This window comes from Lemur catta, chromosome 12 (assembly GCF_020740605.2).
Source record: "Lemur catta isolate mLemCat1 chromosome 12, mLemCat1.pri, whole genome shotgun sequence".
NCBI lineage: Eukaryota > Metazoa > Chordata > Mammalia > Primates > Lemuridae > Lemur > Lemur catta.
The window spans coordinates 11,575,839-11,600,405 of NC_059139.1; the positions used below are offsets into that span (position 1 = coordinate 11,575,839).

General features: G+C 40.2%; 1 long non-coding RNA gene across 4 annotated transcripts in view; it reads left to right on the top strand.

Moving 5' to 3' along the window:
- Positions 1-2,387: 2,387 nt before the first annotated feature.
- Positions 2,388-24,567, top strand: part of LOC123648514 — a 28,375-nt gene continuing 6,195 nt past the window's right edge. For 2 of the 4 annotated variants that reach the window (XR_006738644.1, XR_006738645.1), the window contains exons 1-3: positions 2,388-3,157; positions 12,808-12,961; positions 13,066-13,469. This is a non-coding gene — a long non-coding RNA (uncharacterized LOC123648514). Of the gene's footprint in view, positions 3,158-10,643; positions 11,521-12,807; positions 12,962-13,065; positions 13,600-24,567 lie in introns of those variants that run through there. The other 2 variants (XR_006738646.1, XR_006738643.1) reach the window with 2 other exon arrangements.

Below are 24,567 nucleotides of genomic sequence, written 5' to 3' on the forward strand. Positions count from 1 at the left end.
CTCCATCTCTGGCCCCTTCAAAAAAGAGATTGCTGAGCCCCGGGAGATGGTTTTGGAGGAGGAAGGAGGGTCCATTGAAGGGATCAAGGTCATTGCAATGGGGCTGGCTGGGATCACCTTGGAGACCTCTGGAATGCGTTATTTGTCTTCTCACTTTTAAAATACAGGGTTCTAAGGCACATGTTTGGGATGTTCAAAACGTTGAAGGGACAGGTAAACATTTAGACAGTGAACAGAAAAAGTAATGAGAGTTATAATTTCTTGAGCATGGAGAGAGCTTTGTGTTTGCTCTCTGACATATATTTACTCGTGCATGAGGCTTTTACAAGTGAATCCCACAGTAGGAGAATGACAGTGATCTCCGTGGCACCAGCTGCCTACTGGGCTTTGGGTGCTGTAGAATTTGTGGGATTCTGTGGGCTAATATATTATTATTTTTTTAACTGAAAGAGTTAGTGGGAATTTCCATTGTGAATTTTGAAATAAGTTGTAGAAGCAGGAAAAGGAGACTTTCTCTCTCTTTTTCTCTCTCTTTCTCTCTCTTTTTTTCCCCAAAGAGTTAAAATGAGCCAAATTTAGAGCTAGCTTTGAAAACACTCTCTCACTTTGTCTTAGGAATAGAGAGTGAGGAAAATTAAGTGTCATCAGCACTGGATCTTTGAATGTGGGTGAGAGGAAACGCAAAGCTCTGACTTAATTGAGCAGGATAATGTAAGAGATTTGGAGATTTTAGATTGTAAAACTTCTTTAGGGCCTATGAGTTCATTTGTTCCAAAGTTTCTCCTATTGCCATTGGGGAATCTAAGTTTCCTGGTGACCATCACTGGGGCTTCTGAACCAGGGTGACCTGCTGTGGGGGGTCTTAGAGGGCAGAGATCTTGGGCCAAGCTTCAGGTGTGTTGAGGAAGGAGGGGGAGGGAAGCAGGAGGAGTGGGAGAACCAGTGGGGATCAGGGGCTGGAGAGGGCAGGAGGGATTTTTAGGGAAACTGAGTAAGTGGAGACAGGGTGGGAAGGCAGCCAGAAATACCATCCAAGCAATCAACATCACCATCAGGGAGGTAGGGACAGTCTTCTAAGGCCATTTCAGGACAGATCCTTCATTCTACCTTCAGACTTAAAACTAGGAAAAATGTGCTGTTTTTCCCTTGCACTAAGGTGGGTGCTCAGCTTAGTGGACTTGACCTAATTTCATCTTTACATACAGGTCCACCGAGGGACCCGTCAGGATTGTTGGAAAAGACCCAACTTGTCATCCTGTGCTGCTACTTTTCCAACTCTCTTTTCCAAGGCCCTAGGGTGTATCTGGAGGGAGAAGGCAGAGGCTGGATCTTTTAGGTTTCCTGTATTAGGGTTTTCAGTAGTATTTCCTTTGGGAATTCTGTCAACTAACAAGACATTTGGAAAAAAACGCCCATCTAATTTCTTCTCATTTTACACATGAGGAAACTGAGATCCCGATCGGCTAATTGACTAATGGCCCAGATGGAGTTACGGCTCTAATCTTCTGACCACCAGGGTCCTGGTGGGGATTTTAAAGAGAACTAGGATATGGAGAAATAGATTTTGTATGTGCCAGCTACAATTCTATTTTGAGGTACAAATGCTTATATGGCAGTAATCACCCATGTTTTCTCCTGTCTATTTAATAACTATATAATAACATGTGAATTGGATGAGGTTAATAAATTCTTTGTTTCTTATATAATTATGATATGGTAATTCTAAAGACCTGTTTTGTTGGTTCGCTTCTTGTATGAAAATGGAACCAAACTCAAATTTCTTGTTTTAAACAATTCAGTGGATGACTAAAATTTAACCAAGTGGTAAGCCACTTTATATTTTTCAGAACACCCCATGAGAAACAGAAATAATTATGTTTGTTGAATTAAAAAATGCAAAGGAATGCTTGCTTTTCCCATTCCCTACTTTCTTTCTGGTGTGAAAGCCTAGCCTCATTTGATCACCCTCCATTCAGCTTTTAAACATTGTCCATCATTATTGTGTAGTAACAGTACAGTGTTTATCATCAATAGGGAATAAAACACAATCATTATCTAGAGGTGACTAACAATACCTAATGGTATTAGAAAACCAATATAAAGTATATAGAGCACAAAAATTTAAACTTGGAATTACTGTTATTTTCCAGTTTCTCTGGTGTCAGTTCTCAGTATTTTCCTGAAAGCATCCTCAAGGCTTGCTTGACCTAAATACTGTCCTCCTAAATGTTGTCCCAGGTGTTGTGGTTACTAATGTGAGCAAGATGTACTCTCAGCCTTAGCGAGTATATCCTAGAGTTATATAATGGATATTCTGGGAGCCAGGAGGAGGAGTAAATAAATTAGACTGGGCAGATGGAGCGCGGAAAGGCTTTTTACCAGAAATGAATACTTTCAGACCAGTTTGGAGGCACTGAGTAGGAGTAAGCTAAAAGAGAAAGAGCAAGACAAAAAGAACACTTGCTTTTGGAGTTTGAAGCTGCACTGGAAACGAGCCTTTCAGGGTGTCTGAAAGAGGAAAGTCTGTCTGTGTGGGATAAGAAATGAGGGGAGATAAATGGACAGTGGACAGATTGCCGAGGGCTGTATGGGCTGAGATAAGGGTTGTGGGCTAGATTTTTAAATTTAGGGCAAAATAGTGAAGGATTTTAAGCATGGAGTGACAGAGAAGAATACCAGCCTGCAGGAACAGAAGGCAAAGTTCTGTGGTTGCCATGGATTGGGGTGGCTCGGTTGGCTTTCGAGGTAAAAGTCTGCAGTTGAGAAGTTCGAGGGTAGTAAGTACTCAAGGCCGGGTATAACATAAGATCAATCAAAGCTCTTAAGACATGGATATCATCTTCAGAGTTTTTAGCAATAGAGGTAGAGAAGAAAAACAGGTGGCTACTGATATCCAAGTCCTCCACAAATACCAGGGAGAGTCAGGAGTTGGACAGAGGAGACGGATCACGCTGGTTACTGTGAGCCTCAACACTGGTGTTTTTGTTTCAAGGTGGGGGAGATGTGCTTTGGAGGCACGATAAGGAAGTAACAGGAATGTGCCCATGGAGGAAGGTGGGAGGCTGAGTTGTCTCCTCTTGAGAGGAGTTGAGTTACGTCAAAGTTTAAGGGAAGAAAATCTATGAATTTTCTACCTAAAGGATTCTAGAAGTATCAGGTAAGTAGTTGCTCAGAAATTATTACTAAATGTTGCATAAAGAGCTATGACTCTTGTATGGAGTAACAGATCCTGGTTACTCAATGTCTTTTTGCGCTTTTCCTGAGCTACTGAGATATTTGCAGTGTTTCTTTGCTTGTTAATATCTCTAATCTCAGCACTGAAAGTTTATGTCTCTCAGTGTGCCTTCAAGTGAAATGTAGTTTCATATTCATAATTTCATGGATATTTTCTCATTTTTCACCAGTATTTTCTGAGCGCTATTGTGTGCTAGATGCTGGAGGTACAAAAGGGATCAAGTTAGAAACTGTCCTTTTCATGGACAGTAGGTGTAGAGTCTTAGTAATACTTTTGAATGCTTAAATCTATATCTTTCCTTTAAGAACCAATCAAAAAATGAGCAACTCTTTATAGCAGCATTACAGTATATCATCTTCAAAGATCAATGTGTGTACAAGATATAAACAAATTAGTATTTAGGTGTGATTGTTAATCCTTAATCATTACTCACCATTGCTTAATCTAACCTGAGTGTACTTTTCATTCTTGAATCCTTAGAATTTGCTAGACATTTTCAAATAATAGCTCTGGTTTCCCAAGAAATATGGCATTCAAATTCCCTGAATTACTTTGTTTAGTTGTTTGGTTTTCTTCTCATATATTTCTTACCTCTTTGATACAACTAAAGATTTATATCTACCCAACTTTCTTGTTTTCTCTCTTTAAGTCTCTTTTTCCTTATGATGGCCTATAGTCAATTGAGGGAAATCCCTGTGTGAATATTAACTATTTCTGTGACTCTTGTCAGAGGTGAATACTTTTTCTTTCTTATAAGAGGAAAAGAATTTTCCTCATTCCCAGGAGAAATTAAGCTTATTAGCTACTTATATTATTGATAATTTGCATTAATTTCCTTTGTAGTAACAAATAGTCTGAGTTGGAATGAGAAAAATTCAATTTACATCTGAAATTGCTTTTATAAAGGGTTATATGTTTCCTCTAACAAATTATTTAAAAAGCAAAAAATGAAAAAAATGTAATAAGCCTTAAAAATGAAACTAAAAATGGATTTGATCACAGGTGTAAAACCCCAATGATTGTTAAAAAATCTGTCAAGACTCATATGGCTAAAATTGTGATTATTACATGAATGGTTTTATGATTTTTAAGCACATGTACAAGGTTTAAGGAACATTTATGTTATTAGCAAATTATTTCTAAAGTACTCTCAAAATGCCACATGTGTGTGTATATGTGTATATTTTTGTTTCTTTGAGAAGGGCAGAAATCTCCCTTTGGTCCTATTTACTTTGTTCTACCAATCTGCTAAAAGAGCACAAGTATTTTAATTATTTTATGATCAAAACTTATGTGGGACTGTGTGCATACAAGGATAGACATGAATTAACATGGAATTACATTCTTAATAATAATGAGGCATACCTTTGGCACTGTTAGTTGAATATCAAGCAGTTGAATCATTTCCTTTCATTCCTTGAAAAATTCTTTCCTAAGGATCGAAAAATGATTGTCCTTGCTGTGAAAGGTAACCATCTTTACAGAACCAGGTGTTCTGGCCAATGAGATATAAGTAGAATTCCACTTTGGGGCTTCTGGGAAAGATTTTTCTTCCTGGGAAAAGGCTCAGGTGCCAGGAGAGGGCTCTCTGGTTCTGCCCCTTCTTCCTGCCCTGGATCAGTTATGGGGCAAATGATGGCTCTGTGGCAGCCATCTTGGTTCAGACCATGAGACAACAAGCCTAAGGACAAAAACCCATCATATTTGGGATGATAGAAGATAGAAGAAAGATAAAAAGGATACAAGGGGGGACAGGAAGAAAACCCACGTCTCTGATGACATCACTTTGTTACTGGACCAAATTTAAAACCACTTCCCTGGGGGTTTATTGTATGTGATATACTTAAAAGTTAGCTGTAAACAAATTCTTTAATACTCAATGTTTCTGGACACTCTCTTTGATAAAAACAAAATAAATTTTAAAAAGGAAAGAAAGAACGAGTTAGCTGTGCTTACGACCCTGTTGGTGGCTGAATGCTAACTGATACATCATGGTGTTTTTTCTGACTCATTCTAAGTCTCATGTTTGATTAGTAAGTACAGTGGATATTTAAATCCAGGTTTTTGGATTCCAAGCCCAGTGTTTTCCTGGCCCTGCTATCTCCTTACATGGTCATAATTTGGGAAATAAATACACATACTGTGAAGTAATAATGTACATTACCCACTTTGAAAAATTTCCGTATTCTTATTTAAAGCCCTGCTTCTCTTATAACCTTCTGGACTTACTCTGCTCCCGCTTTGTCTAACAAATCCTGGGGCTGAATTTCCCTTTATAGTCACTTGTAACTGGACATTTATTTGCCTCATTATGACTTTGGGCACGTTACTGCATATCAAATTATATTTCCTGATCTTTATAAAAGGATAATTTATATTTACCTCTTCATACCCTTCACAGTCTTATTGGGTGGGGTGGGGCTCCATTCATTATCAACATTTGATTTTTTTTTCACTAGTGGTTGTTACACAGGTGTTCAAATATTTTTTTGTGTTATAAACATTTGATAATGACTACTAATAAGAAAACAAATTAATTTGTAAAATTTATAAAATCACCCAGTTGATGGAAATTTGGCACGCAAACATTCACATGAGAAAGAAGATGGAGGTTGGCGGATCTCACAATTGCTGCTGTGGTGGTCTGGGTCAGCTGCAGAGGGTCCAGAGCTCACTCTGGTTCTTTAGTAAAGAACCATTTTAATATAGAAGTAAATTATATATGAATTTAGTGTTGGAACCTCAGTTTATTATTTTCTAATACATATGATATGCACATAGAAATTACATACTGAATAAGGGCCCACAATGAGATGCTTCATTTCCACCTGCCTTTGTCCATAAAGAAATAGCTGTGCTTAACACTTTTCTTCAACCTGCACGCGTAACAGTCCATCATTTTCTTTCAGTTGATTTATCTCTTTTTAGGTATCAAATGTTAAAGATCTACATGTAGACATTTGCTATGTATTATACGTAACTGAAATCTAATCATGGAGTTACTTATGTACTCAAAGAAACCACAGAGATACTCCAGGCAGAGTTTTTATGAGCAAACTGGGGACTACAATGAGTCCCTTAAGAATGTTGATTTAGGAAAAACGAGAAAGGCCTCTGAGCACATGGTAAAACTGAGTTATAAGGCAGCAGGGTGGAGATTTACAAACATACTGATCAGGCGAAGAATGATCAGAGGCCAGTAGGACCTTAACTCTTGGTCAATTAAATGTACCAATATGTTTAAGGAAAGAATGTGTCCAACAGATGGAGGATTGTTGTTATTTTTATTATTGTTAGCCTCCAGTATGTATTGGCTGTTTTCTACATACTTTATATGTTATATTGTTTAATTCTCATAAAAACTCAGAAAGCACTACTCTTAACCCTATTTTATAGATGAGAATGTTAAAGCTGAAGGAGCTCAAATTGCTTGTCTAGGGTCCTATAGGTAGGAAGTGTCAGCGTCAGTATTTGACTTAGTCTCAAGAACTTGTATACATAAACACAACTATGAACATCTATGAAGACAAAAGAAAATTGTCTCCTCAGTGTTGCAAAAAGGAATCAGAGGATCAGAAGTTTGTGACTAGCCCCATAGTAAGTGTCAGAATTAAGACAATAACCCAGGTCTCTGGAATCTTAGTTTGATGTATTTTTATTATGCCAGAATTCTTCTCCTTCATGAGAAAGCCATTAAAGAGCAGACTAGTAAACATGAGATTGCCTCCAGGGTGGGGGCAGCAATGAAGAACTACTCATTGGAGGGAAGTAACTGCACACAGCTCACGTTTAAGGAGTGAAGAGTTATTCCCCACCTTCTTGAGGGCGGATTATCTACATAAATTGTTTGGAATTCTTCTGCATAGGAGATTTGTCTGTTCTCCTCCATTTATTTGTTTATTCACTCATTTATTTATATCAGTATGGACTCATGAGTGTTTATCTTATATTTTGGGTTATAATCTAACAGATTTTATTTATTTTCTTGCTCAAATGGTTTCAGCTTTGGCCATTGGTCAGTTGGCTCCTGTGTTCTTTTGACATGGTTAGCATTGTGGGCTTTTTGTTTTTCTTTGCACTCCTTTATTTCTGGCACTGCAAGATGCTCTAAAATTTCCTGCTTTGATCTTAGAGTCAGCCACTCCTCCAAGGAGCCCTGGTTCCTTTTACTGAAGAATGGTATTGGAAACTAAGGTCTAGGTGCTAGGTGTGGATCTTATTTTAAATAGTAGCTAATATTAATACTTAGAAGTCAAGACAGTGGTTGCTGTTGGAGAGGTGGTGACTGGAAGTGGTCCCCGAGATGCTTCAAGGGCATATGATCTATTTCTTGATCTCAGTCCTGGTTGCCTGGGTTTCTTCATTTTATGAAAAGTCATCAAGTGTACACTTACCATATGTGCACTTTCCTGCCTTCATGCTATATTTCAATAAAAATTCATTTAGAAAATAAAGGAAAACCAAGACAAAAACTAATAGTTAATACTGAGCATTAGGTAGACATACTCTGGAATCTGAATCTCTGGCGTCAAATAATTTGACAGCTATATAGATTTCAGCTTGCTACTTAATTTTTGTAGCCCTCAATTTCTTCATTTATAAAATAGAGAGAGGGTTATCATCTGCCTCAGATAGCTGTTGTGAGCATTAAATATCTGTATATACCTCCCATAGAGACATATGTGTTGTATGTGCATAAATATACATACAGTCAATCCTCATTATTTACAGTTTCCATATTTGCCATTTTGCCTATTTGCTAAATTTATTTGAAACCCCCAAAGCAATGCTCATGGCACTTTTGTGGTCATTTGTGGGTGTGCAAAGGGCAGCAAAACATTTGGGAATTGCACATGTTCCCAGTGAGCGCAAACAAGTCAAGGCTCTGCCTTCGTGTCCCAGCTTTCCTGCTATAAGCACGTGTCCTTTTCTCAGTGTATTTAGTGCCACATTTTTCACATTTTTGTGCTTTTTTTTTTTTGGTGATTTTTTTCATTTAAAATGCCCTCTAAATGCAGTGCTGAAGTCCTGTCTAGTGTTCCTAAGTGCAAGAAAGCTATGATGTGCCTTACAGGGAAAATACATGTGTTAGATAAGCTTTGTTTAGACATGTGTTACAGTGCTGTTAAATTTAATGTTAATGAATCAATATTATATATTAAATGAGAAACATATATAAAACAAAGTTATGAATTGATCAGTTGATCAAAATGTTGTGACCAGATGCTCTTAAAAACCTAACCCTGTATTTCCCCAAGGAGCAGTTGTTCAGTATTTCCTAATTTAGTTTTTGTGGCAAGTTTATAGAACATAATGACTACAAACAATGAGAATAAATTGTATATATGTGTGCATATATAGATATATGCATATACATATCTATGTATGTCTACCTATATAGATGCAGATATACATGTATATATACACAGACATATATTTAGAGAGATGTGAAAGCAGTGCCTATGAATATAGTATAATAAGCCCTTAATAAACGTATTAGCCATTATTATGTAGGTATCTGACTAGCATTGCTCCCTAATCCACAATCATTCTTGGGAAAGATAATTATTTTTTGACCCTAAGTAGCTCCTCTCCTCCAAGGTATGGAAGGAGCAGCAATAAACAAAGCAAAGGCCCTACTCTTATGGAACCTACATTATAATACAAGAGAGCTCAGTTTACCCCTGTATGCACAGCATCTACAATATAGTACCTAGTACTTAGCACAGACTCAATATTTTCTGAGCTATCTAAGAATCTTAAGGAAAAAGTGAGAGTATGATGGAGGATGAACAAAGTTAAGTCACTATATTAGACTGATATAGGCAAGTATGCAAATGAGCACTGGGTATAGGAGTTTTGTAATGACTTGCCCTTATCCTGAAGCCTAGTGCTCTATGAATAGGTGTCTTGAGTACTACATAAACAAGGAGAAACCAGTCTGATGTAAGAAATGAACGCATGTTCTAGCCTTCAAGTCAGTGCGACATTCCTATTTCTTTTCTAGGCTAAGGAAGCAAATCTGTTCTGATGCTATGCCAATTAAATACATGATCTGATTGTTCCAGTTATGCTCTGCCAAAAAAAGCAAAAAATGGGCTTTCCAGTGTTCATTGCGGATTATTGAACACATTCGGTGTCAGTGTGCCTGAGAAACAAGCCGCTATTAAAGGCTTTCTAGGCAATTTGAGTCAGGTTGCCGAGCTTTGGAAAACATTCTCCAGCCGAGTGTAGAAGACCAAAGAACTCAGAGAACATACATACTCTGAGCTATCTGAAAAAATACAATACTGAAGCACTGAAGCCAGTATCAACCATAGCCGGGTCAATGCAGACATCAACAGTATGAGGGTAGATTTTAATCAAAAGGAGGAGCACAGAAGGGGCAGTGTCATCTGCATTTGGAGCACAGGACAAAGATAAGCACAATTTATCTCCATAAAATAATCACAGTTTGAGGAATTCTATGGGGTGAGATCATTTGTTGGAATTTAGATGAGGCCCAGAATGATCCACTGGCTATCAAATCCACACATAAGCCTCTACTAGAATTGTGCCAAAATAAGTACAGTCCTGGAATTCCTCCAAGCAGTCATATCTAGGCCATCAAACCATACCACCTAGTTGTCTGGCTTCTAGGTGAACAATCTGGAAGAGATATCAGGAAGCCTGCTCCAGAAATACATGGGGGCCAGAGGTAGGGGAGAAAGCCTGTTTAATTTAAATCAGCTCTCCTCACATATAAACTGACTCCAGTATTTCTGAAGGCCCTTTTCATCTCTAAAATACAATAATTGCATGAAAGAAATATAATATTCTTATTTCAGGAACAGGAATCATTTTCTCAGCCAAAACACAAAACCAAAAAAGCACTACCAGTGTGCTTGTACCCTATATACTGCTAGTGCTCTTTCTTTCTTGAGGGCTGAATTGCTCCTTTTCACAGGGGAAGCCTACAGGGTAGAGCTGTGGAAACACCGAGGTAGCAGACACACATGCGTGGCGGTCTTTCAGTGAGTTGCTCAGCTCTCCCTTCAGGAAGACTCGCTTCGAGGTGGGAGGTTGGCCAACAGCCTCCAGTTGCTCTATCTTCAAATTTGCTGGGGCTTTCATACAGAGGCTTCCCTCTCCCTGGGCGGCTCCCAGCCAGTGACTCCTGGCCCGGCAGGAGTACCAGCCCCAGGTCGTTCCTGCAGAAGGTGGGCTTTCCTCTGATGGGCAAGCTTTACGCCAGGTCTCACCATCAGCCCGGACACCATGTTCTCAGGGCTTGCTCCAGGTTGAAGCTCCTTCTGCCACATCCTGCATCTTTCTCTCCCCTGTCACAGGTGTCAGACTGCTTCTCAGTCTGAGGACCATCCCCGACATCTTCCTGTTCCCTCTTTCTCCCCTCCCCTTTATCTTTCAGAGGTATCCCGGCCTCCTCCATCTTGAATATCTATTTCCACCTTTGAGTCTGCCTCTTGGAAATCGTGACCTGATACACATGAAGGAAAGCATTTGCTTGTTCAATAAGATCCAAAAAGAAAGGAAGAAGATAATCTATGCATTCCTGACACTGGTTACCTGGTGCTTTTTTGACTGAGCACCTGATGGAGCTGTTAGAATTAAGCTAAGTACCAAGTACGAGGTGACACAGACTGGCCACCCCTTTTTGGGTAGTGCTCAGGAGGAACAGATGACTCACCCTGGTGTGGACTGGGGGGTGAGGAACCTGGCTCCATCTTGGAACACTGGCTTATTTTGGGTGAGAAAGAACGGACAGATTCACTCATTCTCCACCCAGCTCTGAGTGTCTCAACTGAGAGTAAGAAGCGGCTTAGCAGAGAAGGGCAAAGGCTGTATCTCGATTCCATGCTGGGTTTCCCTCGCACTTTCCATTCAGGTCTCAGGGTGTATGTCTGGGACCCCTCATGTCCCTCAGGGTTGCTCGTAACGTTCATTTGTCCAGCACCCCCTGGATGGAAATGCTAGGGAGACCTGCCTGGTTTCACACCTCTCATGTGGAAAGATCAGCGTGCCAGACGTTGCCCTCGGTTTGTAGCTGGAGGAGTCTCCAGCTGAAAAGCAAGGGGTCTGGGGCAGAGGGCTCATGGACGTCACCTGAATAGAGGTCACACCTACACTAGCAGGTTTAGAACCTGTGACTTGGAAATTTCAGAAAATAATAATAAGATTTTCTGGCTTTTCTGCCTTAGGGAACGTGCAGACAGACTCGAGCAGAAATCTTGCCTTGCCCCAGCCAGCCCACTTTTCTCTCCACAAGGAAAGAGCTGGTTAAGGCGGTGAGTCAGAGTTAGGTTTCCCAGAAGCATGCATTTATGAGTTACCTTTCCTCGGGAGTAGGAAAATGCTTTCATAATTCAGGAAGGAACACCCAGTTAGGAGTTAGAAGCTCTGGCCCGTGCTTCCAACGCTTGCACAAACTCATGTAGCTTTGAGCAAATCACCAAACCTCTCTGACCCTCAGTGCCCTGTGCAGTCAAATGGATTGCTCTCTGATGGAATGTGTGGTCCAGCTCTACCATTCTCTGTAACACCACATATTGTCTTAATAAAACCTGGTACACAGAATATGACAATAAAAAGGCATATTTGATATTAGAGTTGCCCTTCTACATCTGGTTGGCCATCTTTGCAACACTGGCTCTTCCAAAAGAAAACTATTTTCATGAATATTTCCTTTGAAAATCCCCATTTGTCTGGAAGACTTAATAAAGCATCTTCTCTAAACATAGAAGCACATTATTTCCTACCTAATTCAGAATTTAGTTACCAGGCATGTTCATGTAAAAAAAACCAAAACATATTACCTAAACTTTACAAAGAAAATAGATTGCCTACAAAAGAAGTTATTATAATATATCTTATAATTTTTCTGGGAGTGTGCTGGAAAAAATATATGTTGTATATTTAACTTTTCCAAAACATTAGGTACCAAACAGAATATTAGATTAAATTTTTTAAAATTATTAAGTGATTCAGAGAAAAATAATAGAAATCTCAAATATCTCACATCGACTTCTTTCCTGAACTCTAAACAGTAACCTTTATTGAAAGGAAAGTAGGGTATATGAAGGGCAGACATAGAGAAGACAGCCACTCAGGGATGCATAGGGAATACAGCAGGCTCATTGTCAAGTTAAATGAATGTTAGCATCTGGTAGCTAGTTGCAGTTCCCATAAAATATCTTTATGTCTGTATTCCTTGCTGCTAGGATTGGAAAGGGAGGTCTAATATGTTCTCCTTTTAATCTCTTTGTCTACTATTAGCAGCAAGTGGAAAAAAAAAACAAAGAAAGCAGAATCACTTAGGTTTGGCCTTCTTATTATCCGGTCCCCAAATGGCACTGAGAGCAGACAGATGGGTGGCCAGCTGTAGCAACACAGGGCTGGAGACACGGGGCCCCACGTACAAAGCAGCGAGCACTGCTGGGTCCCCTCGCTGCTTCTGCCTCTGCCTCTGCCCACCCCAGAGGGGTTCTCTCCGCCAGCCCCGCTCACACTCCCCCGCGAGGCCCTGCATGTTTTGTCTCCACCTGGGGATGCTCATAGGGTCTGGTTCTCCGCAGCCAGCCAGGAACCATTTCACCAGCGTTCACCTCCACGCATGCCCCGTCCATCAGCCTCTCTGCGAAGAGGAAACCTCAGCACTAGAAAAGGAGACAGATGCTGCCATGGACGCCTTCCCGCCTTCAAGGGAGGTGATGTAACACAAAGGACTTGGTAAATAGTAACACCCACTTATCTCAGTAGTCTGAGAACTATTATTTTATGCCTTGTGCTCAGGTTTTATAATAATATTGATATTTTCAAATTCATATTTGTAGAACGTTCCACCCTACATGTGAGGAAACACGCCTAAGATGGAGCGAGTGGCCTAAAATCTCCAGCCAGTGAGTGACGAGCGAAGAAAGAGAACTCTAGTCCTCCAGCGCAGGGAGGTTTCTCATTCCAGCACATCGAAATGCAGGAAGAACATTTCCTCTACCTGGACATTGAAGGAGAGAATGGGATCAAGGTCACTCAGGGAAGGCGTCCTGGCTGGCCAGAGAGGAGGCTCCTCCCAAGTCTCCACCTTGGTACAGTCACTGTCAACACCTGCCCCACAGTCTCAGAATCCTGGATTGTCTGAAATCCAAGAAGGGAATTCAACCCTCCCAGGCACAGGGACCTTACTGGGCCCAGCCTCTCCTGGCAGCTCGTCCCCCTGCAGAGAATCAGGAGAAAATGGGTGCGTGTACTTGTGTATGTGTGTGTGTACTTGTGTGTGTGTATTTAGTCACACAATTAAAATATTAAGCAAAATCAAGTTAAGAGTAACCTGATTTGTACCCCTGAGAATTGGGCCATTTTGAGGGTTAGAGAAGACAGTGCAGAAAAAACCTTTTTGTGAACTAAATAAAGGTTAATCAGCAGTATTATTGTCATGCACCTGTAGACATGCGAGGTGTTATAACATTTTTTTAAACTAAATTTTGCTAGATTTACTAATTACTGTAGACACCCCTCCGAATTCAAGAAAGCTTTGAGCAGTTAGGATTTAGAGCTCAGCTCTTTCAAAATCATCCTGGAAAATGAACTTGTTAACAGAGAGTATCATCCGCACACATTCATTCTTTAGTGTGTGCCATAGACTGTCCCCCAAGAAATCCCCTCGGTTTATGCGTGGTTGCAATGGCAGAGTGTCAGGATAAAGGGGGCTTCTGGAGAGGGGAGGGGGGCTCAGATCAGAAGTCCCTGACCCTGTCCTCTGTCACAGCTGTAGTTCTGCAAGAGCTTGGGTTGAGCAACTTCCTTCCCTTCCTGGTTCTGGCAAGTCCTACGGGGGTTCCCTTCTTCCTCACATGTGGTGTCTGGAGCACTTCTGAGCATTTTCTTATGATTTCATTTTTCAGGGAAAACTTCCCCTTCTGCCCATAACACTAACATTTTCAGGCCACTCTTCTAGAAACTGCCACTATTCCTAAAGAGCATCTTCAAGACACCCCCTCCTCCTCACACCAGCTTTCCTTGGCTCAGAGTCCTGCATTTGGGTCTTCATCATTCTTCACCTTTCCCAAAGTGTTTTTGGTTTGCAGAAAAAGGCAGAAAATTCAGAAAAGACTAATGAAAGATTTACTTATTTTGATCCCACTGGTAGTAGTTTAAGAAAGTTGTGCATTCAAAACCCCAATTGTTTTTGAGTCTTTAAAGTTCAGTTCACAAACCTTATTACTCTATTTTATTCTATCCTATACTGTTTAGAAGTTTTCACAATAATTTATAAGTGGCCTTTAAATAATGTTGGCTCCATTTATGAACCTAGATAACCCCCATTTCAACCTAGTATATTACTCTATTAAGCAGGCACTTATAAATTTTATACTTTTTACTTTTCTTTAAGCACTCCATTATCTTCCTTGAAAATAAAACTTTCTCTCATGCTAGATAACTATTATAAATATAAAAAGAAACTTTAGGACCTTAATTATCTTTGCACAGACCTAGCATGCACAGACTTAGAATACTTTTAAGACCCTAAGTTTAAGTCAATGACTCAGTTGCATATTTTAAATTGACGTCATAAGACTGTCACTTCAATAGGCCAAATCATTCCAAGTACTTTGGAATGTTTGGTTTAAGAAGTTTGTCACAAAAAGCACATTAAATACACATGGATTCCATTTTTTAAAAATAATGATTGCCCATATTTACCGAACATTTATTTTGGGCCAGGAACTCTTCTAAGTTTTTTTTTTTAATTAAAAGAATTAAAAATATTTTTGCAGATGAGGTCTCCCTATGCTCCCCAGGCTGCGCTTGAACTTGTGGGCTCAAGCGATCCTCCCACCTCAGTCTCCCCAGTAGCTGGGACCACACCTGGCCTCTGGATTTCATTTTAACGTAAATAATATATGAGGGTCTTGATGCTCTTAAAATTTTCTTTGATAAATTCTATGTTTTCCCAAGGTTAAAAGATGCTTCCCTGTTTATGGATGAAAGTAGCCTCCTGGTTAATTCAGTTTGGGCAGGGCTGAGATTCTTGTGCATGGTCTTGGCAGGATTCGTGGAGCCCTATGTAATAGTTGTTATGTCGTGGGCTTTAAAACATAAAAAAGGTAGGTCTCTTTGGTCCTGTGGCCTACACTTGTGGCTCCAGGTTATATACACACTCCCCAATCCTTCTCTTTGTTCACAGAAATCTGCAGGTTCATCCAGGTTGATCACTTGATGGAACTTCATATTTTATTGGTTTGCAAGATTTGTACATATATTTTCCCTTGATTTCTTAAGACCATTGTACTATCTTAAGACAGTTTATAGAATTTCAAGATATTTAAAAGTACATTTTCTATTAAGTGGTAAAGATCTTTTTATTCCTTGATGTGATTCTACATTTTTTCATGGTTTTAAGATCTTATAACTTTGATGAATATTTAAAATGATTATCTAGTTGAATTTTGGATATCAAAATTGGCTTTCTCTGACTTGCTGTCACAATTTATGAGGCCATTCTAATGGTACATATACACCAGTAAGCATTCAGGCATGACTGAAAATTTTTAAGTTCATATGCCTACTTTCCATTTGGTCTTCTCAAAACATATGACTTTGGTTGGAGTAGAAAGAGAGTAACTAGAACTTCTTCCATTCCTGTGGGGATTGTGTTGGAGAGGTAAATCAATATTAAGAACTGCATGTAAGAAAAAGGAAATTCCTAAATTCATAATGGATTATATTGATAAGAGACAGCAATGCAGTGTTTCTCAATTAGGGTATGCTTTACAAGTTATGATGCTTACAGTGAAAATTCTAGCTTCTATTTCCAACTAAGCTTTCATTCAACATTCATCAACCAAATATATATTTTTTTAATTTCAAAATATTAAGGGGGAAGAAGTGTTTTTTATTACGTGGATATCTTATATTATATAATGCTTACATAGGGTGTTTGGTGTGCCCATCACTAGAATAGTGTTCATTGTTCCCAATAGGTAAGTTTTTATCCCACAACCTCCTCCCCCCTCCCCCTTTCTTGATTTCTCTTGTCCTTTATATTGCTTTGTGCCCATGTGTACCCATCTATTAGCTCCCGCTTATTAGTGAGAACATGTGGTGTTTGTCATAAGCCAAATATTCACGGAGCCCCTACTATGATCAAGCAGGGTTCCAGGTGATTTGAGATATATGAATGAACCAAATGAACAAAGACAGGTGACAAATAATAAACATAATGCATTAGTAATTTATATAATATTCCAGAAGAGACTAAATCCTATGGAAAAGGGAATAATAAAGTAGGGCAGTGGGGGAGGAAGAAAGGCAGTGGTTACAATTTAAATAGGGTGGCCCGAGGAAGCCTCATTGAAATGGGATAATTTGAGCAAAGATTTGAAGAAGGAGGACAGAATTAGCTGTGCAGATATCTAGAGAAGAGGTTTCTAGGCAGAAAGAGGAGCCACAGCCAAGGTGTAATTGACGACAGCAGGAGACCAGTATGCTGGATCGGGGATGAGGAGTCAGCTCTACTGGGAGCCAATTCAAGGGGGGCCATTTATGAGTTTTGGCTTTTTCCCAGAGGGAACTAGGGAGCCATCGCAGGGTATTGGGCAGAGCAGTGATATGACCTGACTTATGTTTTTAAAGGATCATGTGTTTTAAATAGGCCCCTGAGAGGCTATGTAGGTTCCACAAGGAGGCTATACTCCAGGTGAGAGACAAGGGCTTGAGCCGGTGTGATAGCAGTAGAGGTGGTGAGCAGTGGCTGGGTACTAGGTTGTCTGTGAAGGTAGAGCCAGGAGCATTTTAACACTGGATGTGTGATATGGTGTGTTCTTTTTATAAAATCAATGTATAGTTTGGTGGAAAATTTCCAACTCAATGTATTGAAGAAATTTCCAGAATTAAGCCAGCTTTCTAATGAAAGGGTCAAATTATAGCACATACAGTCTTACATTTTACTTATTTACAAATTATCCTTTTTCTCATGGCTGTGAAGGGCACAGACTTTATGATATGCAACCTAGAAACAGACCTGAAGACCTTCCACAGAACCCACTCATTTTCCACAATGAGACAATCATTTAAATTGAACCATTCTTAGCAGTCTTTGGAAGCAGCTCAGCTCTGTATTATCATGACTCAACTTAAACAGAGGCAAGACAGCTTTCATTTGTACTTGTTATTCAAATATAGCAATGATTAGGAAGAATACTGAGCCAGAGGTAATTTTTAAGGATCTTATTTTTTTTCTGATCTCTGCTTTAAATAAGACACTCAATTATTACAGAAATATAAAATTGGAAAGGGAGAGTCTCCTGTAAACTTGTCCAACAATTTGTTGAAGATACCTAGATGCTGTGGGGAGAAGGTGGCCAGGCTGTGCCTGCAGACATTTCAGAAGCCCCCTGAGGTTTAATCACAGGGGTATGGTTGGGTTGCACTGGCCACCCACAGACTGCAATTAGCGTGAGCTTTGGCCATGATTTTGTTGGCTCAGGTGGATGGATTTCTGAGTGCCCCGTGTAAGTACAGCAACTCAGCCCCTGCCAGGCAAGTCATGCCAAGCAGCCTGTGGAAGGTTCTATTCTGTCCTGTGGGTACAGTTCAGTGAGGCTTGATATCTGCTCAAGCACCACCTCTCTGCTCCTGACTGGGAGAGTTTGATGCCAAAGCTCCATCCACTAATGTGGCTCTAGAAGGTTAAATTTGGATTTGGAAAGAATTACCAATTGCCCACCAATGTTTTATAGATGGTAAGTGGTCTGAGATGCAGACACAGAGAAAGAAGCAGCTCAGGGGTAGGTTTTTGTGTGCACATATGCATCTCTGGAGGCATAAGTTTTGTCTTTGTGTTTTATCTGGCCCTGCAATACCTCAGGTCTTCATTAGACAATGTGATCGTGGAAAATCAGTAAAAATGGGAGGAAAAAAGAAAATGTCAAAGATAGGAAAACAGTTCACTTTACACATTTTTTTTTTTTTGGTATTACACGTTAATCAGTAACTTTGTCATTCTTCCATTTTGTCCAAGAATGTGGTATACTGAGGTGGGAGGCTTGGAAGGAAGAGACAGAGAGAGAGAGAGAGAATGAAAGAAAATGAGAATGAAATCTTCTGTAGTGGGATGAGGAATTTAAACTTTTTGGGGCAAAGACAACACGAATTTGGCAATATGTTACTAAGTGACAGATTTAGAAAGTTCTTTGTCATTTGATCTTCAAGCTTTTTCCTCCTCTTGCTTTTTATACAGAGCGTGGGCAGTAAAAATAGTTATGTTGGTTTTCATTTCGAGTCTGGTTTCACATCTTTGTCTTTTATGTGGTGGTGAGCTGTAGTGTGCTTGGATTTATAGAAATACCTCAGGGAAATGCTCACAGCCTACTCTTAGAACGTTTTCTTGATTTCTGTTTAATAAAATTTGTGTCAATATGGACTGCTTTATATTAAAGTGGGTTTGACCTAGGTTTGAATCCGGACTGCAATATCTCCTAGCCATGTGACCAGACATCATGTTACATCATCTGTCTCAGTTCACAATTTTATATGTGTAAAATGTTGATAATCACATGCCTGACATTTCACACAGTTGCTTGGTGTGTTATAAGAAAAATATATGAGGTAGTAAATTCCAAACTAAAAAGCCCACTGAAGGCTAGTTATTAATATTGAAATATTTCTACATTAATTTAAATAGAAATGATGGCATGGTCCAGTTTTCTGGATTTAGCTGTGGGCTAATAGACAAACTAAAGAGGGAGAGGAAATTTTTCTAGACCAGCATACGCATAAGTAGCTACCTCATAGATGTGTCTTTGATTTTTTCAGGCTGCTGTAATTGATTTATTGTGGTGCCCATTTTATTGCCTGTGTGAAGTTTGTGTGCAAATGTGATATTAGCCCATAATTATGTTATAAAAGTGTGAATTATACAGGCAATTAAAGGTTATGAGACTGAAAGGTGATACTGTCCCACAGGTATAGTTTTGTAGGATTGGGTTTCCATTGTGAGTGCTGGTTTCCAGAATTAAACAAGAACAGCACCCCACGCCCTCACCAGCCCTACTATAAAAGTAACATGGGTCTGCGTGGTTTAGAAAACTTTCTCTTCTGCTGGGTGTAGGGTGGGGCTTAAAATGAAAAATGAAACACTGATTGTGCAGATGGACATACCTATAAAGGCATTTGATGTACCACCTGGTACAGGCAATAAAAAGTTCTGCTTTTTTTTTTTTTTTAACTTATTTTAGAGGGTGACCAAAGACAATATTCTTTCATGTTCTGTCCAGTTCATATTTATTTTGTAGATGAATGACATTAATGGTAGATGCAGTGAATAGAATTAAATCAAAAGTCATTTTTTAAAAATTCCTAGCTGATGTTAATTTATTTAACGTGTTGGAATGTCTGAGAGATCAAAAATATATTTGAATGAACTACTTTGTGGTTATAACCCAGCTCCATCACTATGAGATGTTAGACTTTTGCAAGGTTGCTTGGTCCCTCTCAGCCTCAGTTTCCTCATCTGCAAGATGAGGGTAGGGATGTCATGAGGGTTCCTTAAATTATTCCATTTAAGGTACCTGAAGGCATACCCAGCACGTTGCAGACACACACTCAATGGTAGCTCTTATTTAAACATTTCGGGTAAATAATTTAAGCCAGGAAACCTCATATACTGAAATCCTCCTAAAGCCAGAATCAAAACAAAGTGTTCGAATTCTTCTGTTGGCACTTGTATTATGACATTTGACACGATTATTGTTATGTTGATGGAATTGCTGGGAACAAAGTGTATTCTGCTAGGTGAACCCAGGCTTCCTTTTCCCGGTACCACCATCCTCACTTTGATCTAAAGAGGGACATTGAAATGCAACAACGAAAAATAGTACCAATTTGCAACAATTGGGCTTGAAATCTTCCGTATGCATTGAGTCAGACAAGCACGCAGCAAGTGCTCATTAGCCAATTCATCTCCCAAACACAGCCTTGCTGTTGCTGTCCCAGTTACATAAATAGGATATACAGCACTTGACTGATAACTGCATCCCAGGAGTCTCTCTCTAATATATGGGCCATTCTGGTGGTACTCTGCTCCATCCTATTGGGTATGCTTCTTTTATGTTTCTGTTCCCTCCTCTCACTCTTACAGACTCCTTTTATCTTATTCTTTATATTCTTTAATTTTTGTTCTTCTCCCTATCATGTCTGAAGTTTGCAAAAAAAAAAAAAAAGCTGTAGACATTCTCTACTACCAATTAAGTGACAAGAATACAGAAATTGCTAACTCCTTGGAAGAGTATGATTGACTCAATAAAGGAAGGATAAAATAACTTGGCCTTTCTAAATATTGAAGTCATTGCACAGTGCTTCTGTTTGAATTAATTGTGGTTTCTAATAATTGCCTAAGGTAGAGTTCTAGTGCAAATAAAACTTATTTACTTTTGTAATTCTTCCTGACAGAATATGAATACAGCAAGTGGTAGCTTGATCTGAGCAAAAGACTCCAGAAAAAGGAAGTAGCAGTGGGTTTTGCTCCTGTTGCTCTGGGGTTATGCATTTCTTGCTGCTCTTTTGAAAAGTGAGTGAAGACACCAATGGGCATAATTATCACAAAGCAAAGGAGGGAATAACAATGCTTCAAAACAATGCAACTGACATTAGAAGACTGGTACATAGGATAGCACTTCCCAATGTCAAAGTGTTGCTGTTCGTGAGGGACAGACCATACTGCCCCGGGCTATACTCTGATAGTATAGAACAGGAGACATGGTGGGAAAAGAAAATGTGTGTGTAGCACAAAAGGAGTGGAAGGAAAATGAAGCAGTTATTTTGGGTAAATACCCAATAGCGGTATTGCTGAATCAAATGGCAGGTCTACTTTTAGTTCTTTGATGAATCTCCATACTGTTTTCCATAGAGACTGTACTAGTTTGCAGTCCCACCAACAATGTATAAGCATTCTTTTCTCTCTGTATCCATGCCAGCATCTATTGTTTTTGGACTTTTTAATAAGAGCCCTTCTAACTGGGGTAAGAATGGCTTTTATTTCATTGTGGTCTTAATTTGCATTTTCTTGAATACTATCTGGGTGACAGGCATACTATAATCCTAACTCAAGCATTACAAAAGCAATCCTTGTAACCAAAAACATGTGTAGCCTTGTAAATGGTTTTTTTAAAAAAAAAAGTCCTGGAGGAAATGAAGCAGTTTCCAAAGAACAGGTGAGTAGGACCCAATAAGTCGTGAAAATAGATCAACTTCTTTTCCAAGTTTTGTTTTAACATTGAATAAAACTACCGTAACTACATAGTCATTGCCGCAGAACTGTCTTGTCATGGTGAATTGTCCTTCTTCTTGGCTTGCAGTGATGTTATTGTCTAGTTCATTCTCTAGTTACACTGGCAGCCTGTCTCCTTATATGCTATTTCCTCAAGTGGTACAGTTGCACAACCATGTTTTCCCTACTTTTTCTTCTTTGTTCAAAGGGTGTTTACGTGGCCTTGGGGACTTTACTCATTGCGGCTGAAGTCTGAGTCTCTCCTGCACTGATGTCAAGCTTCAACTGGCATTTCTGCCTGTCATAGAAAATGAGAATTGTATTCTAGACAAATTCTCCAGGTGTAATTTTTCTACTTACCATGATTCTTTCCCCCCCCCCAATAACATGATATCTAAATGATGAATTATTATATTTTATTTATTTATTAATTCAAAATATTATGGGGGTACAAATGTTTTTGGTCACATGTATCGATTTTGTTATGCTTGGGTCAGGGTTGTAAGTGTGCCCATCACCCAGATCCAGGATTCTTAAAAAATGAGAATTGATCAAGATGTACAAAAATCTCAGAGTCAGCTTTGTACTGCTCTCATCCTTTGTCATGCACTTTTCAGAGCTAGGACATGGCAGATGTCTCCACTCCACATCTTGCTTTAGGACCAGCCCTATAGGGCGTGTGGAGCCCCGGGCAGATGTTTTTTGTGGGTCCCCTGTTTATATAAGCAATTCCATTTATTATGAAAATACTGTGCAAAATTTGTAAACACATATTTACAAATTTTATATATTCAGTAATTTATCACGGAAGATACAGAATGATGGGTAGAGAAGAGGCACCGATATGTTTATCGTCCAGAGTTCTTGATGATTCTTCATGGTATCCAGACACCATCTATTTCACTTTAGATCCAGGAATCATCTCTTTATATAGTGTCAAATGTGCTGTTCCCAGGTAATTTCATATCTCCCACTGTGAGAAAAAGGTAATGATGCTGTTATCATTCAAGTCTTGTAGCTAGTCAGAACCTGTCTGTGCTTAAACATTATAGCTCTTCTTTCCGCTAAGGTCCCCGATGCCATTTGTTTCCTGCTGGCTACATCATTACTCACGATGCTGCATCATCCGTCCTGCTGCCTGTGAACACTAGCTTCCGATGGCTCTTTCAAAGTTGTTTCTGTGCTGTTTTGAAGATGACCACAAATGCACAGAGCATGCAGGAAAATGTGCGCAAGCATTTATTTTATGACCGTGTTAAATTTATCATTTGGGACTTTATGCTATAAATATAGAACAACACATTTTTCAACTATGTATTCTCTTGAACTGCTCAGGCTGTAATCACAGCATTCCTAAAATGTGAACTCTTTTTATGTTGATTGCACCCCTGGTTTTCTCACAGTGTCTCCAGTGGGGAGGACAGGGGAGGGGCCTGCAGGTAGAGCAAGAAGAGTGGTCCCACTCATGCAAAGAATCCTTGACCCTTACCTGCCTCAGCTTAAGCTGGGAGAGCACAAAGTCAACATATCTGTTGGAGGCCAGAATGGACACAGAATGGAAGGGCCTGTAGTTGCTGCAGAGTAGCAATCTAGAAAACCTTTGCAGGGCATGGGTGAAGCAGGCCCTGAGGACTGTGGTGCAGAGCCTGAGGAAGGATAAGTGGACAGCCCTGGGTGCCAGCAGCAACAGGGTGCGCAGGGTAAAGATTGCCTGCCACCTCGGGTGCTGTAGACCAGAGGCAGCACCCCAGTGGCAGCATCGGGGTGACTGAGGATGCAGGGAGCCAGACATGCAGCTCAGACTCAAGCGTTGGCTGAGGGCTGTTGGGAGCCCAGAGTCCTGAGCTCATCCTGTGTCCAAGTGACTGAGAATCACTCAGAATCAGGATGTCAGCACCATTCTGGCAGCCCGATGTCACGCCGTCCCATGACAGCAATCCTGTGCCAGTCAGCAGAACTGAGCCACTCACCAGGCTGCTTTCCTGGAACTGGAGCTCAGCCCCAGGGCCCTGGGGTGACCCTGCAGGCATGAGTTCTGGAGCTCCTCAGAGTACCGGCTCCGCCCCGTGCGCAAGGTAGCGGCTTGCAAAGAACGTTAAACGGGAGAAAGCGAGGTGGGACATGCAAGTCCCCAGCTGGTTCAGGCAACCTGCCCAGACAACACTACCAGCTCTAGCCAGACCCAGGCACTGGGTGGGGGTCTTAGAAAGTGTCTTGAAAGGAACGGGGCAGTTTGGGTCCCTGAAGCCTGAGGACTGAGGCAGGAGCCCAGCTTACCTGAGTCCAAAGTCAGCATCACCTTCTGTTAATTCCTGCAACAAAAAGGGAATGGAAAGGATAAAACAGAGGGTAGACAGGGAAGGGATTAGGTCAAGAGTGAGCTGTACAAGCAGAATCTCACCTATGGGCCCGAATCCTGTCTCTTGGCCACAGTTGCTTGAATTTGGTAGAAAAGGGGGCTTGAGTCAGACAACCAAGAGTGTGGGTTATGGTGTGTTACAGGATTGTTTTGAATATTAAATGACCGAACAGCTGTAAAGTTCTTAGAAACAGTCATAAGATCTTAAATGTTAGCTTATTATCATTCCTGGTAATATTAATAGAAGTAGTATTTTTACTTGCATATTGAAATATGTCATCAGTTTTGGAAATAATTTTGGAAAGTCCTGTGGAAATAGGAGAAAAAGGAAGAAGTCAACAACTCCCTCCCTAGTTTCACTCCCAGAGGTTTTAGAAGGAACCGAGATGCACATTCATGAGTGAATCATCTGCACTGCTGCAAACGTCTGTGACTGATCTCTGTAGGGTGGGTAGGACTGCGGGACATGCTTCTGTTGAGAGGGACTTGCAGATTTCGAAGAGGATGGTGGGCCCCCAGAGCAGCACAGGCCAAGTGGCTGTACCTACTTGCTTACTTGTATTACAATATTGAGTGGTGGATCACCCGTATTTTCCATGCTGATGGGCTGTGTTTATTTTGTCAAGGTTGGCTCAAAGCGAACACGGCATTCTCTGCCTTGCTCATTTTCAGTGGGTCATGTGGCCCCTCCTGCCCATCTAGAAGTGGGGG